This window comes from Leopardus geoffroyi, chromosome A2 (assembly GCF_018350155.1).
Source record: "Leopardus geoffroyi isolate Oge1 chromosome A2, O.geoffroyi_Oge1_pat1.0, whole genome shotgun sequence".
Taxonomy (NCBI): domain Eukaryota; kingdom Metazoa; phylum Chordata; class Mammalia; order Carnivora; family Felidae; genus Leopardus; species Leopardus geoffroyi.
The window spans coordinates 52,574,479-52,586,524 of NC_059331.1; positions in this window are offsets into that span (position 1 = coordinate 52,574,479).

Consider the following 12,046-nt stretch of genomic DNA (forward strand, 5'->3'; position numbering starts at 1 on the left):
TGCCAAGCCAGTCGGTGGCAGAGCTGGTATTTGAATCCAGCCTTCGGAATTCCAAAGCCTGTGACCTTGTCCTTCTTTGGAAGTGACAGACAAGGACACAGAGACTCCAGAATCCCATTGACATTGGGGTTTGGGGCGGTAGGGTCACGTGCATTGCCCTCGTGCCATCTACACCCTGCCATGCTTGGTACTTATCTAGGAAAGCTCACATTTGCACAGACACATAAGCAGAAAAGCTTCCAAAACATGCCCATGCATGCATGTAGCACATGTATTCACACTCAGAGAAAGTACACACACAGCAGCCTCACATGCACACACACTTATGCCTGAACATGCTTATATTCACATATAAATGCACAGATACCTGTAAACGTATAATACCTGCTGACGTTTTGTGGCTGTTTGCTGTGTGTACACACATCTATTATACCAGTAGATAACCGATTCATATGTATACCACCAAGGAACTTGTCATGTTGGTGCATTGGTCCTTAAAAGGTCCTAGGAGGGGCCCCTGGCAATGTGTTTACCTAGTCATATGCTTTTCTAAAATTTGCAAAAGTAATGTTCTCTTTAATGTTTTGCAATTTGTTTTCAACGTTTATTTATTTTTGAGAGACACAGAGTGAGTGGGGGAGGGGTAGAGAGAGAGGGAGACGCAGAATTCGAAGCAGGCTCCAGGCTCTGAGCCGTCAGCACGGAGCCTGACACGAGGCTTGAACTCACAAGCCGTGAGATCATGGCCTGAGCCAAAGTCAGACGCTTAAAATGTGAGCTACCATGCACCCCTCTAATATTATTTTTTAAATAATAACTTGAGATATAATTCACATACCATAAGACTTAAACACTTAAAGTGTACAATTCTGGGTAGGTTTTTTTTAGCATATTCACAGAGTTGTACAACCGTAACTACTATCTTATTCCAGAACTTTTTCATCACCCCAAAAAGAAACTCTGTACCCATTAGCTGTCACTCCCCATTCCCCTGCCTCCAACCCCCAGGCAACCACTCATCTACTTTCTGACTCTATAGATTTGCCTCTTCTGGGAAGTTCATATAAATGGAATCAGACAATATGTGTGTCTTTGTGTGTCTTCCTTCTTTCATGTACCACAGTATATTCAGGGTCCATCCATCTTATAGCATGTATCTGTTCTTCATTCTTTTTATGACTGGATAATATCCCATTGTGTGGATGTGCCACATTTGGTTTATCTATTTGTCAGTTGATGGACACTCAGAAAAGGTAACACATTCTAACCACAGTTGGTTAAAACTACTAGCTCCTTCTTCGCTAACCCCCTCGGTCACATGACAGGTAGCATTTGGGGGAAGTTGAGTTGGGGACACTTTTAATTTGGGACCAGTGGGGTATATGCATATGGTTCACCTTCCCCTCCAGAGACAGTTTATTATTAGTCATGCTGGCATAGTGATGGCTTCCAGAAATCGTGCTGCTGCCCTGAGGCCACCTGTCTTGGTTCATGACACGAAGGAGTAGGGCCTGTGGTTGTGCAGAAAGATCAGCATGTGCCCTGGTGCCTACCATGCTGGAAATATGCAGGTAACAAGAGAAACACGATTGGAAAGGGACAGAGCTGGAAATTAGTCTTGGAAATGGGCGCAGAAACTTCTTCTCATCATCAGACATGTAGTATCATAATTGAATTCCATTCTCATCGACACCCGGTCAAAAATGAAGAGCCAATCTGGGGTTATACAGCCAAAAAGGAAAAAAAAAAAAAGTAGGAAATACATTTCAGAAAGTACCAGGAAGTCCATTAATACATGTTGTTTTCCTAGGTTTTGTGATGTTTCTGGTATTTGTAGGTTTTTAGAAGTTTGCGACATTGTGATTTCTTCCTTAATTCCAAATAAATATTCACATGGGTACCTACGTTTGTATTGATAATTTTGAAATCTTTTGTTTAAACAGGGTCCCCCAAGTTATACAAAATTTAAATCCCCTCCCCCATGAAACATGTGGATCCTTCCTTGTCACACACCAGTGCACGGGACCCTGCATGTGTGCGCACGTGTGCCTAAGCAGGTGCTGGTCAGGGTCAGGGATGGAGGAGGAATCACAGCTCTATTCATAGGAGGCAAGTGAACCCTCAGTCACATATATGATCCCACCTGGCATGCTTTTCTGTAAAGGGCCAGAGAGTATGTTAACGTTCTGTGGCCCAGATACAGTTGTTGCCACAACCCAGCTCTGCCATTGGGTGAAAGCAGCCATAAACAACTCAAATGAATGAGCACAGCAGTATTACAAAGAAACTTTGCTCACAAGCCTGTGCAGTGGGTCAGGGTGGGCCCGAGGGCTGCCGTGTGCTGACCTTGCTCTATACTCTAAGCTCCGTGAGGGTGGGGCGTGATTTGGTGTTCACCACTAAATCCTAGGGGCCTCCCAGCGTGGCTGGCTTGGAGCGAGATCTCAACACCTATTAGTTGGCCCTGAGCCTCTGTGTCTCTGTGCTGCTTTGTTTCCTGCTCCTCTGACTCCCTGTAGCCATGAGAACTCACTGGGCCTCAGCCTTTCGGAATCACAGCCACCTGCTCCCACATGAGCCAGGCAAGGACGAGCACCTTCCGCCCTGGCAATCTGCCGATGGGCACAGCTCCACCAAGCACTCAGGCGGCGAAGGGAGCTGGGCACTTCATTCAGCCTCTCTCAAGGCTCACCACCGACCTGGGAGAGGCGTTAAGATGAGGGGCCAAGGAAACCTCAGGGACGGGCAGAGCTAGCATCTCTCCAGCCACAAACCTCTTTCTCCTTTTCTGCTACTCATTTATGCTCTTATTCAGGATTTCCTGAGGGCCAACACTGTGCTAGGCACAGGGGGTGCAGCTTATGGTCTCTAGCCGGGGAGACAGAAAATGAACACTAACATAGTCACAGGCACGTGGAAAATAGCCAAAAAGTTGGTAGGGAGCAAATGGATGATCAGTGGAACGGAAGAATGGAAGTAAGGATTGGTTCCACCGGTGAAAAACAGGAACGTTTTCCTCAGGACAAGCATAGTACGACTGGGGCCTCAGGATGAGCAAGTATCATCTCTCCACAAAGGGAGGCCTAACTAGGGGGCAGGACCGGTTTGCCAAAACGAAAGGCATTAACAAAAAATGTGATTTAAAAAAATAGGCAGGGGATCTGAACAGACGTTTTTCCAAAGAAGTCATACAGATGGCCAAAAGATGCATGAAAAGGTGCTCAATGTCCTAGTCATCAGGGAAATGTAAATCAAAACCACAATGAGATATCACCTCCCACCTGTTAGCATGGCTATTTTCAAATGACAAGAGATAACAAGTGTCGGTGAAGATATGCAGACAAGGAAGCCCTGGGGCGCTGTTGGTGGGCATGTGAACTGGTGCAGCCACTGTGGAAAGTAGGAAGGTTCCTCAAAACATTACAAATAGAATTAGCATATGATCCTTCAGTTCCACTTATGGGTATTTATCTGAAGGAAATGAAAACCCTAACTCGAAACTAAACTATATAACACCCCCATGTTCACAGCAGAATTATTTACAACAGCCAAGATATGGAGGCAACCTCAGTGTCTATTAACGGACAAGTGGATAAAGAAAACGTGGCACATGTATACAATGGAATACTAGTCAGCCATAAAAAGGAAGGAAATCTTGCCATTTGTGACAACATAGATGGATCTCGAGGGCATTATGTTCCATGAAAGAAATCAGACTGAGAAAGATAAATACCATATGATCTCCCTTATATGTGGAATATAAAATAAAAATGAAAACAAAACAGAGTCATAGGGTCAAAAGGTACAAACGTCCAGTTATAGGATAAGCACGTCTTGGGGGTATGATGAACAGCATGGCGACTGTAGTTAATAATACTTGATTCTATATTTGAAAGTTACTAAGAGAGTGAATTTTAAAAATTCTCATCACAGGAAAAGAATTTGTAACTCTGAATGGTGATGGATGTTCACTAGACTTATTGTGGTGATCATTTCACATATATATATATATATATGAATATCGAATCATTATGTTGTACATTTGGAACTAATATGTTATAGGTCACTTGTATCTATGAAAAAAAAAAGGCATTGGAAAATGATCAGTCTTGTCCACAGGGAGCTTGGAACAGCCTCCCCAAGACTCCGCCTTCAGAGAGGAGTTTGTGCCAAGGGCATGGGGCACCAGTTATTTTAGAGATCGGGACACTGAAGCCCAGTGGGGGGTTGGCTATGGGAAGATTACCACCACTATGTTGGAAGTTAAATGAAACACTTCAAGGAAGATAATGTGATATAAGCCTGTGATGGTGTTCAAGCTACAATTCCACGGGAGTTGTCCGTTGCTTATTCTGGAATTCACAGTCCAGGGGTGGCCAGCTGGCATCCTCTCCAGGAAGGCCTCACTGGCTCCAGAAGGCTAGCACAAAAGGTTCGTTTATCCTCGATGTTGATCAACACTAGAGGTTTTGCTGATTAGCATAATGACTGTTAAAAATAAATGGGTTTTCAGAGGTGAAATCAGTGGCTTGTTAGTCAGCTTAATGGATGCTAGAAACAGGCACTTGTTGATGAAATTGATGGGATTCAGAAGGTAGAGCTTGTAGAGATGCTCCCTCGCTGGCCCGGACAAGGTGGAAGGGTCCTGCAAACCCTCAGGAGGGTACTCCAGGCTGGTCCTTGTGGATCTCATCCAGCCATTGGTGTAGGGTGATTCCAGTTGTTTGACATGGATTCTAACAGTCACAGAATGTGGCTCTGGAATATTTTTAGGTCTGCCTCAGATTTATTGAACTTAATAATATGTTGTATGCACTGTTTGGGGCCTATTTGCTCATAATAGTTGCTTAATAAATGCCATTGTGGGCGTAGAATTCCACCCACTGGTTGCTTCATTATAGCCTGGTAGCAAGCCTGTGGGGAAGTAGCAAACCGTGCCTCGATCCTAATTGTTGGCCATTGCTGCCATCCACCAAAAAGAACCTCAATTGTGCATTTCAGGTCGGATTAGGTCTTTTTGCAATAATGGCCCAAAAGAGTCAGTGACTCTGGAACTAGGCAGGGTTAACTCCCAGGCCATTGCTCTGCCACTGTCAGTTGGGAGGGGACTAGGTGTCACTCTGCCACTTGCTTGAAGACATCTTTCCTCCAGCCCCACACTGGCCTCTGGCCAGAAGCCATTTGCTTAGCAAATGGGATGGCTGGAGGAGAGCAAGGCAAGGGTGGAAAATACCTCGGACTTCCTGAGTTCCATTAGAGATAGTTGTGCTTGAGATCCATCTTTTTTGCACTTCTGTGGCCATCAAAGAATGACCCCTCCATGACCCTGTGGAAATTAATGAAAGAAAATTTAGAATGGAGTGGGGAGGCCAGCAGGGGGAGCTCTCACACCCTACCACTCCTTGTCAATAGCAGATCCAACAGGAAGAGAGGGACCTTGCATGTGGACACTACCATCCCATCAGGAGGAAGAAAGGCTTTCCTCCTCCCTTGGCAACAGCTCAGCCAATGAGTGGCAGTCATGACTCAGCCAATGAGAAGCCATGATACTTCAGCACTCAGTTTACTCCAATGGATGTTTTGTTTATAACAGCTCTCAGCCCTCCCCCTTTCCTCTATAAAAGAGCCTTTCTCTGTTCTGCAGTTTTGCCTATGATTTTGTTGCAGGTTGCTTGTCCTGGGTCACAGTTTTCTGCTATTCCCGAATAAACCCATTTTTGCTGGTAAAATAACTGGCAATTTTACTTTCAAGGTTAACAACCCAAACCACAGGCACAGGCTGCCCTCTATTATTCACAGCTTGTCCGGGAAATTCCTTCTTTCCAAAGTCTTTGAGAGTCCAGGAGGCAAGAGGTCCAGAGAGGAGGAGAAGGAAACAAATCTACTTCTCACCAGTGTACCCTGTGCCCACCTGGACCAATAGCAGAGGCACTGGGTGGAGAAAGTGTCCTGTTGGACACAGTGAGACATGTAGCTTTGGATGGGTGTCTGGAAAGAGTCTGGGGCTTTGGGAAGATGTACTGCTCCAGAAAATACTTTTCTAGGACTCAGAGGAACCAGCAGAAATCCTGGGGACTTGCACGATGGCACATGAGCCACCCCTCTGACAGGCTGCTGAATTTGGAGCTGTCCCTCCACCTGGCATGCTCCCCCAGACCCTCTGAAGCTACATGGAAAATGTCACCTCCTGTACCTGACTATTCTGGGTCAAAACTCTGATTCAGCCTGGGCTGGGCTGGGCCGGACAGCTGCCCTCGGGCTCCTCCCATGGATGGGACACTGGGGAAGCTGGCTGGGCCTTCTACAGAGAGTATCTCCCTCCTCCCTTTGGAGGCTTACTGTCAGGAAGCTCTCTGCCCCCTATTCAAGTGGTCTCAGGAATTGCCCCAGTAATGACCTTGATAACATAATTTTATATGTTGGTTTTTCTCCTGCCCTGGCCCACCACCCTTCGCCCTCCTTGCTGCTCCCCAGGGCACTTCCCTACTGCACATAAACCCCTTGAAACCAAGTCCCTGCCTCAGGCTCCACTCTTACAGGTCCAAGGCTGAGACCCTCTTCATGGAAGCCTTTTCTGACCCCTCACAGGAGGCTGGATCATCCCTATACACTCTGGAAACTCCCTGTACTTCCCATTCATAGCTTTTATGACCCTTGCATCTGAGAAACTTTTATGCAGTTATCTATTCATGCCTCTCGCCTAGCTAGACTATACACTCCACAGGCCAAGATGAGGGTGTCCTGTTAACCACTTTATGCCCAGAACACGTCATAGGTGTTAAATAAATATGTTGAGTGAATGAATGATGGATGGGCAATAGATCGAGTGGATTTGGTTACTACCACATACCAGCTCTGCCGTGTTGATGAAGCTACTAAGAGCCTCCTGCTGAGTTTCCTCCCCTGCGTGGGAACAAGGTCCCAAGGAGCTGTCCCAGGGGCTGAAGGAGACTTCCAGCCCTTTGACATTGTAAAGGGTTGAGAAGAAGGAGATAAGGACCATGGTACCCAGAGAAGTGCTGGGCCCTCCAGTTTACCTGTGAGAGGTTAGAGGAGGGGGAATTACCATTTGTAGAGCATCTACTATGTGCCAAGCTCTTGGTTGACATTACTAAATGTACATGTATATGTCCTATCACGCTCCCCAGAGCCCATGAAGAGCTGTGAAGGAGAAGGCCTGCCTCTGCCCACCCTGGAGAGTTCACCTTCCGATCACCGTACAGCAGGCCCTTATTGATCTTCAACAACAACAGGAGAAGATGCCACTCACTCCTCGCAGGCAGGGTGGCTCAATAGCCCTTCCAGGTAAGGTCCATGGTTATCCCCATTTCACACGATCTGAGCAATGAAGTCACTTATGCAAGGGCGTGCAGTTTAAAATGAACAAGACAGATGCCAGATCTGTCTGACATCAAAGCACAGACACTTCGCCTCTCCCTGGAGAAGGCCTCATTAACCATGTTTCCACATGGGAAGAGGAAGGCACAGGAGCCAGGAATCCAGATGGTTTCCTGGAACCTTGGGGTGTGCCTTTCTTTGCCGTCTTGTCCGTGTGCCGAAGGCAGGCGTAGAGGGTACAGGGGGAGAGCCTGAGGACAATAAACAAATACCAACATTCCGTTAATGGCAGGGAGTCATCTTGATGCCCTTGAGCTAAACTTATACTACCATGACAACTATAACACAAAGACAAGCAGGAAACCCTCCTCTGGGAAGCTGATCCTGGGCCAGAGGGTGGGTGGGGGCTTGGGCCCCAAATGTGTCATCTCACCCTCAGGGGAACCAGCAAGGTGGGCATACTCACCCCCGTTTTGCAGAGGAGGAAAAAAAGATTCAGAGAGGGGAAGCGTTTGCCCAGTTTCCTGTGGCTGGTAGGTGACTGAATCAGGATTCAACACTCAGTCTGAACCCAATGTCCCCATTCTTTCCAATTACCACCTTGCCCCTGTTAAAAAACATAAATTCAGCTGTGTAAATTTAAAGAACAAATTGGCTTTATTCAGTGGTTCATGCATCAGGCAGCATCCCAGCTAGCAGTAGAAAGGAGCTCTGCTAAGCAGTTAGAGAAAGAAAGGTCTTGAGGGGCGCCTGGGTGGCTCAGTCAGTTGAGCGTCCGACTTCAGCCAGGTCACGATCTTGCGGTCCGTGAGTTCGAGCCCTGCGTCGGGCTCTGGGCTGATGGCCCAGAGCCTGGAGCCTGCTTCCGATTCTGTGTCTCCCTCTCTCTCTGCCCCTCCCCCGTTCATGCTCTGTCTCTCTCTGTCTCAAAAATAAATAAATGTTGGGGCGCCTGGGTGGCGCAGTCGGTTAAGCGTCCGACTTCAGCCAGGTCACGATCTCGCGGTCCGTGAGTTCGAGCCCCGCGTCGGGCTCTGGGCTGATGGCTCGGAGCCTGGAGCCTGTTTCCGATTCTGTGTCTCCCTCTCTCTCTGCCCCTCCCCCGTTCATGCTCTGTCTCTCTCTGTCCCAAAAATAAATAAACGTTGAAAAAAAAAAATTAAAAAAATAAATAAATAAATAAATAAATAAATGTTAAAAAAAAAAAAAAAAAGAAAGGTCTTGAAAGGTGAGAGGGGGGACAGAAGAGGAAATGATTCCCCAAGAATGTATTGTTTTGGGCAAGGTCGCCCTCCTGAAGCGAGCAGAAGGGATCTTTCTGGCAGATTGCCTCACTGGTGCTGACCAGATAATTCCAGGAAGACTGGTTCAAGTTTGCATTTCTGGGGGCTTAAAACTGGTTAGGTGAGGTATCAAGTCTTGGTTTGCTGAGTCAGAGTTTAGCACCCATGACTCCCTTTTGAGCTTGCTGCCTTTGTAACAGTTTCTCCTTTGGATCAGACTCTCAGCTTAACTGAGAGAGGTCGTCAAAACTTAAAGCTTTAGTGCCATTGCCAACTACTACTCTGTAGTTCTAGAAGCTTTTCTTAATCCTTTTCGTGGTAGTCACGGGTCATGACAGTTTTGTCATGACAGTTTAATCTTCTTCGTGATACTCACAAGCCGTGACCTTAGGTTCACAATTCTTAAGTTGTTCTTTTCATTCCTTTCTCGACATTCCAGCCTTCGGGAGATTTGTTTTGCTTGGTGGTTAGCGGCTGCAAACACACATTTACATCTTTGGGGAGAATACCAGACACCGGGGAGGTTATTATGATTATTATAGGCAGGATACTTCCCAATGTCTGGACTGTGCTTCAGAGCCGTGGCCCCCAAGACCCAAACCAATCAAAATCAAATAAGTCAAAGAAAAACCTATTGGAGGGAATCACCTTTTTAAGCCAAGTGGTTTGCTCAGTGATCTTACATAACTGAGTCTCAACTTCCCCAGAAGTGTTAACCCAGGTATAGCAGGTAGTGTTGGCCACAGCACAGACACCTCCTTGCTCAGCTAAAAGGTAATCGAGCTGATAACAAGACAGCTTTGACCAGAGTCTAAGGATTTTTGTTGGGCAGCAATTGTTTTCACAGTGGATTCTGTAACACTGTCAAGGGTTAAGGAGAGATTCCTGATCATGGTCTCATTTACACTTACCTCTAATCAGGCAAGTATTGCCCTACCAGAGCAAGTGAATCCTGAGTTATGAATGCCTCCTGTAATTCCTAACTCGTTGGTGTAAATCCAGGGGAGTTGACCAATCAGCTGTGTCAGTTTGTTTGTGGGCAATTAGGGACACAGTTAAACAACCTAAGAGGCATTGCCTAGTTAAATACCTGCCATCCAGGCATTCATAGGTCCAAGGAGAACAATAACTTCAGCAGACAAAGGCAATCCCTGTTGGGGCATAAACCACTTCCTGCTAAGAGGGGCACGGTTAATGGACAGACGAAGTTTTGATGACAAATCCAGCAGTCCAAGAAGTAAAGACTACCCGTCTTAGCAGTGGCCTGGGAGAGATGCATGAGGGTGTTATCCATCCAGGCCTGTGCCAGCGTAAAGGAGAGAAAGGGAGGAAGAGAGGATTTCATGTTTAAAGTATGAAGTCTTTATCTGGCATCTTGAGAGGAGGCAGTCTACCTCCACATCAGCTACTTCTTCTGGTCAGTTGCATTTGGAGATGCCCAGTGTTTGCACAGGACAGAGCCTTCTTCAAGTGGAGCCTTCTTCAGCTGTGAGATGTGGACTCAAGGCTCAAGCCCCTCAAGTGTGGCTGCCATCTGGGTAGCAAGGAGGACCTTGTACATCCCCTTCAAGGAGATTCAAGGGCCATCTTTGTTCTTAGTGATTCCAAATCAGAAGGGTGAGAGAAAGTTGGAAACATTAGTTTGATGAGTCACAGCCAGATGTTTGAAGAAATTAGAATTCAGAATCTAGTCCAGCTTAAAGATATGTAACAAAACCAGCAGACAATTAACGGTACTAGAATCTAATAGCTACAAAGGTACAAACATAATTTTCCTTCCTATAACTATCTCCAAATTTTAAAAAAGATATTTACAGTAAAACGTCTGTCTGCATTAAACTGGGCCTGATCATTTACATAAGTGCAGCGAGACTAGTGATTGACCCTAAAAGCTCTTTTTAAGACTGTTTTGCTGGAACCTTGTGAGCAAGGTACCAGGTCAATTTTTCCAAAAGGTTTTATTGGCTCCATAAAGTCAATCTTAAAATGGGGACCATGGACTGGAACTGAGGAATTTTGGACCAAACCAAAGGCCACGGACTGGGGTTCCAGATTGAACTGTCTGCCAGCAAGTTTCTGGACCGGAAAGTCAATTTGATTGGGAGTACGGTGCAAAGAGAGGAGAGCTCAGAACCAAGAGGGGTTCACTCAAGGCCCTCAGAAATGGTGAGAAAAGCAGCAATCTCAAAAGGGTTTGCAGGGTACCATGGCTGTGTGTCTTGCTGTCCCCAGATGCCATCAGGAGATGACTTTGGATCCCACAGCTACCAACCAAATCTGTTAAAACGCAGATTCAACTGAATACATTTCAAGATGAAATTGGCTTTATTCAATGGTTCATGAATCAGACAGCATCTTATCTATCAGTAGAAAGAAGTTCCACCTGGGGCGCCTAGGTGACTCAGTCAGTTAAGCATCCGACTCTTGATATTGGCTCAGGCCATGATCTCAGGGTTCATGGATTCCAGCCCTGCATCAAACTCTGCACTGACAGCATGGAGCCTGCTTGGGATTCTCTCTCTTTTGCCCTCTCTTTCTGTCCCTCCCCTGATCGTATGCACTCTCTCTCTCTCTCTCTCTCAAAATAAATAAATAAACATTCAAAAGGGAGGGTGAGGGGCGCCTGGGTGGCTCAGTCAGTTAAGTGTCTGACTTCATGAGTTTGAGCCCCAAGTTGGGCTCTAACTGTCAACAAGGAGCCTGCTTTGGATCCTCTGTCTCCCTCTCTCTCTGCCCCTCCCCCCCTCTGAAAAATAAATATTAAAAAATTAAAAATAAGTAAATAAATATAAAATAGAAAATAAAAGGAAAGAAAGAATCTTCACCAAAGCTGTAGAAAAGGAAAGGTTTTTAATGGCAGAAGGGGAGTGAACAGAGAGAATTATTAGCAGAAAATGCATTGTTTCAGGCAAGGTCACCCTCCTAAGGGGAATGGAAAGGATCTATCAGATGGACGTTGTCACTTGTGCAGACCAGGTAATTCCACGTTGACTGGTTAAAGGTTACATTTGCGGGGCTGGCGGGGAGGGGGGGGTGTGTTGAAACAGCAGTTAGGTCAGGTATTAAGTCTTGGTTTAATGAAGCGGGGTTAAGCATGAGTGACCCCCTTTTGGGTCTGTTTGTCTCCCCCTCTAGAAAAGAGAATAATCTTTTTTTTTTCAACGTATGAAATTTATTGTCAAATTGGTTTCCATACAAGACCCAGTGCTCATCCCAAAAGGTTCCCTCCTCAATACCCATCACCCACCCTCCCCTCCCTCCCACCCCCCATCAACCCTCAGTTTGTTCTCAGTTTTTAACAGTTGAAAAGAGAATAATCTTAAAAATAAAAAAAGGGCTGCCATAGCAGTACAGAATTCAGTTAATTATATTGCTATAACTTATTACAACTCAATTATATTGCTATGATTGGTAGACAGGGAGAT